The sequence below is a fragment of the Scylla paramamosain genome, chromosome 22, assembly GCF_035594125.1.
Source record: "Scylla paramamosain isolate STU-SP2022 chromosome 22, ASM3559412v1, whole genome shotgun sequence".
Lineage (NCBI taxonomy): Eukaryota > Metazoa > Arthropoda > Malacostraca > Decapoda > Portunidae > Scylla > Scylla paramamosain.
This window is the reverse complement of record NC_087172.1, coordinates 22,074,930-22,080,213: the sequence shown is the minus strand read 5'-3', so window position 1 is coordinate 22,080,213 and position 5,284 is coordinate 22,074,930.

Sequence of the window (5,284 nt, the reverse complement as noted above, 5' to 3'; positions counted from 1 at the left end):
ATATATTTTTTTTTTCACACACACACACACACACACACACACACACACACACACACACACACACACACACACACACAATTCTAACCAGTTAATCAAACATCGCTGGAAGTATGTGGACGACTGCACCGTGGGCGTCCCAGTTTCCACCAAGAACCCGGACTACTCGCCACTGCAAGCAATTCTCGAGCGACAGCAGACTTGGATGATGAGAGCAGGATGACCATCAACCACAGCAAAACTGTGGCGATGCATTTCTGAACCTCCTTTGTACCAGTCCCCCCTCCCCAGCTCACAGTGGGCCTTCATCCCCTCCAGGTGGTCCAATATGCGAAGCTTCTCTGAGTCACGGTGGACGACCAGCTGACCTGGAAGCAGCATGTCGCCAGCACACTAAGATCAGCTACCTACAGGCTGCATATGCTGCGCAGACTCAGGTCGCTGGGGACGCCGACAAAAGAGTTAAGGGGGGGGTGTACTTCACTTTCATCCTCCCCAAACTCAAGTAAGTCATCATTTTGCAAATTTACTTATAGAAGGTTCTCAAAAAAATAAATAACAAATGGTTTGTGTGGTGGTAACGATCAAGGAAGAAATAAGAGAGATAGAGAGACAGAATGTATGTAAGGTTTTGAAGGTAAAATCTCGATTGATGAACATTTATCACTCTCTCTTGCCAACACCACCACCACCACCACCACCACCACTACTACTACTACTACTAGTACTACTACTACTACTACTACTACAGTGACTTAACCCGATGCTAGGAAGGTTATGTGGAAGTTGAATGATCTCAGATATCCACTTCTCCTCCTCCTTCTCCTCTTCCTCCTCCTCCTCCTCCTCCTCCTCCTCCTCCTCCTCCTCCTCCCCTTCCTGTCCCTTCACCCAGCCCTCCCAACCACCATCACCACCACCACCACCACCAGCACGTCCACATTACACTTATAATTATGTCTTCTCTCTCTCTCTCTCTCTCTCTCTCTCTCTCTCTCTCTCTCTCTCTCTCTCTCTCTCTCTCTCTCTCTTAAATGTGCGGTTTATGGAAAACTGTGTGTGTGTGTGTGTGTGTGTGTGTGTGTGTGTGTGTGTCTGTGTGTGTGTGTGTGTGTGTGTGTTTCTCTTCGTAATGTGGAAGATTGAGTTGCTTTGTAGCGCGAGGACTTCATGACCCTATTTTTACGACAAGGCGACTCTGCACCATGGTGGCGGTCTCTCTCTCTCTCTCTCTCTCTCTCTCTCTCTCTCTCTCTCTCTCTCTCTCTCTCTCTCTGTAAGACGTCAGAACCGAGCATTTCTTTTCATTTTTTTTTCATTTTTTTCTTTTGAGGAGCCGTCAATAAGCTTCTTTCCTTTATTTATTTTCTTTCTTTCTTTCTTTCTTTCTTTCTCTCTTTGCAAAGCCTTTTTCATCTTTCTTCACGCATGCAAATAAAGATAAATAAACAAAAAAACACTTATGATGTACTAAAACTCTAACAATGCTTACTGATCGTTTATTTGCTTGACAATTGCACTGCTGAGGAAAAGAAAGAAACAAAGAAGAGTTAAGAAGTTAACTGCCGTCGTGGCGAGAGTTGTGGTACTGCTGTAAATCGTTGGCTCTCGCTTCCTCCTTCAGCTCTGGTTGGCCTCGCAAACCTGGGTAGGCAAGAATGAAAGGTGTGAGTGAGTGTGTCAGGCAGGTGTTGTGTGGTGGTGTGGTGTGGATGTGAGGTACTGTTGCGTGCATGTTATGTATTCCACCCTCACACACACACACACACACACACACACACACACACACACACAGACACACACACACACACACACACACACACACACACACACACACACACAGTAGTAGTAGTAGTAGTAGTAGTACTAGTAGTAGTAGTAGTAGTAATAGTAGTAGTAGTAGCACTTACCCAGCTAACTGTTCAATATTTTGCACTTCATCTAGGTGTTCATGTTCCTAATTTTTTGGTTTTATTACTGGCCCATCGTTTGTTTCCAGAACTTTTCCATTCATGCCCATCCCAGTTTGCTCCACGCTGGTCATTTTAAGGTTCCTGGCAAACGCTTCTTCACTCGCGTCTGGTGAATCATTACCTGTGCATGCCTTCAGGTTGTCGTAAGCCTGGAAGTCACGCTCGTTGCAGCGCTTGGCTTCCAGCTCACATTCACTGTACAGCGTATCGTCAGCGCCACACAAGAGAGTCGGTTTGGTTTGCACTCACGTCTGCCGGCATCTTTTCTCTAGCAAAGCATGGTCAATATTGCTTTGGAGTTATTACTGAGATGAGTTACTGTTGAGATGAACTCTTACATACCACAAAGTGAGTGAAGAGGTAATGTGAAGGAAAGATAGTGAATGAACGAATGAGTGAATGAAAAGGTGTGTTCAGGTGTTGAGTGTGGGTATGTGAAGTTGTAGTGTTGCGTGCACATTACAACATAAGAACATATAAGAACATAAGGAAGGCTGCAGTAAGCCTTCAGGCCTGCACGTGCCACTCCCTGCGTGAAACCTGCCTACAGACCTACCTGCTTCAATATCCAATACTCATCCATACATTTGTCTAACCTCCTTTTAGAATGTCCTGTTAACTCGACACTAACAGCCTGGTTACTGAGTCTATTCTATTCATTAACTCTCCAATTTCTTCCCATCTCTATTTTTCACACACACACACACACACACACACACACACACACACACACACACACACACACACACACACACACACACACACACCTCAGCAGTTTCTTGCAGGCCGCTTTGTCAAGTTGAGTGAGTGTTGCATCGCTGCATTTCTGATAGCTCAATGCGCGCAAGTTGTTCTAGATGTTGTTGTCAGAGCCACACGCGCTCGCCTGCTTCTCGACAACAAAGCAGTAGATGGGGCAACTTGCATCTGGTGAGGCGGGAGGGCAAGGTGTGAGCAGCCACGTATTGGAGGGCGAGTGATGTACTGTACTGTGCTGCGGTTAATTATGATCATGGTGGTGATGATGATGATGATGGTGGTGGTGGTGGTGGTGATGCTGGTGATGATGAATAAATAGACAAATGAAAGTGACCTCAGCATTTTTTACACACACACACACACACACACACACACACAAGAATTTCAAGTGGTAGCAGTAGTAGTAGTAGTAATAGTAGTAGTATAGTAGTAGTAGTAGTAGCAGAAGTAGTAGCAGTAGCAGTAGTAGTAGTAGAGGTACATACCGTTTACACTGGGCATCGCTGCCACCATCACCACCACCGCCGACAGCAGAATAAAGTGCCTCATGTTTTCCAGAAGTTACCAGCAAATTTAGTAATCTGCAAAGGAAAAAGTATAATCCCATTGCGAGAAAGTCATACGGAAAAGCTTCTTTTACGATGCTAATGACAGATTAACAAGATTTCTAAGTTATTAACTGGAAAGACACTCTTATGAACCTGACTAATCATCTCTGTGGTCTTTGAAAATAGTCGTGCAGAGTGATCAAAGCATTTTTAAGGATATTTTTGTGGTTATACTGACAGATTAACAAGATTTCTACGTTATTAACAGGAAAGCACTCTTGGGAACACGGTTAATCATCTCTGTGGACTTTGAAAATAGTCGTGACGAGAGGATAAAGCATTTTTACGGTTCTAGTGACAGATCAACAAGATTTCTACGTTATTAACAGGAAAAACACTCTTGGGAACCTGATTAATCATTCTGTGGACTTTGAAAACAGCCGTGGTGAGGGAGCAGTGTTTCAGAATATGGGCCAGAGTGTTGGAAACGTTATACTATGTCTCTCTCACACACACACACACACACACACACACACACACACACACACACACACACACTCACCTGAGCTTCATCACTCTGAAGGCTGGACAGATAAGGAGACGAGACACTACTTTTATTTATTCAAGCTCATGACGTCATTCGGTCACGTGATTATCGCTGCAAATGTATGTAACTGATAACGGCTGTACACGTGTGTGTGTATGTGTGTGTGTGTGTGTGTGTGTGTGTGTGTGTGTGTGTGTGTGTGTGTGTGTGTGTGTGTGTGGGTATGTGTGTGTGTGAGATATTAATGGGGAGGTGGGTGCACCTGTGTATTCTGCTTCCTTCCTCCACTCTCTCTGTCTCTCTCTCTCTCTCTCTCTCTCTCTCTCTCTCTCTCTCTCTCTCTCTCTCTCTCTCTCTCTTTCTCTCTCTCTCTCAAGCCTTTAATCAATACGATCCGGTACTCAACACTCGGGACTTTCAAACACCTTTCCTTTCTTGACTACATAAACGTTAGTATATGTAATTCATGCACCTGATTCAATTACGGTCCGGTTCCGTCAGGTACAGGTTCAGGGTGCCCCCCCGGTGGGTGACGCGCGTGCCGAGTGTTGGTGACGGTCCAGGACGTGGTTATGTTGAGATGGGAGTGTGTGTAGTAATAATAATAATAATGATAATAATAATAATAATTATTATTATTATTGTCATTATTATTATCATTATTATTATTATTATTATTATTATTTTTTATTGTCGTTGTTGTTGTTGATGCTGTTGTTGTTGTTGTTGTTGTTGTTGTTGTTGTTGTTGTTGTTGTTGTTGTTGTTGATGTAGTTGTTGTTGTTGTTAATTTTTTATTGTTGTTATCATCATTAATGTTTTCACTATTATTATTATTATTATTATTATTATTATTATTATTATTACTATTATTATTATTATTATTATTATTATTATTATTATTATTATTATTATTATTATTATTATTATTATTATTATTATTATATTATTATTATTATTATTATTATTATTATCATTATTGTTATCATTAATGTTAGTTGTCATTAATTATTACTATTATTCTTATCATCATCAATTACGAAACTACATTTGTGTTAAAACTGTCTATTTTACAAACCATTGTTTTTGGTCTGCTTAGAAAAACTGTCGAAAAGTTTGTTGCCAAGAGAACAAGCTAACCTTTATACTCCATCAGGAAATTAAGGAACATAACAACCTGTACTGACACACCGGGGAGACGCGGCGCTGAGACACACCCGGGGAGAACCTCAAGAAGGTAACCCCTTGGAACATGTTGAATTAGTCCACTTCAACTTTATATCGGACCGAATTAAATACTTTTAGACCGATGATTTTGCTCGCCACAACACAGCAGCTCCCTGACTTTAAGAGAGCACCCGTGAAGCTTTGTGATCTCGTGAAGTCTCGTGAAGTCGTGAAGCCTGAAATAATTACACATACATATATTCAAGTAAAGATAAATAAACAAAAAAACACTT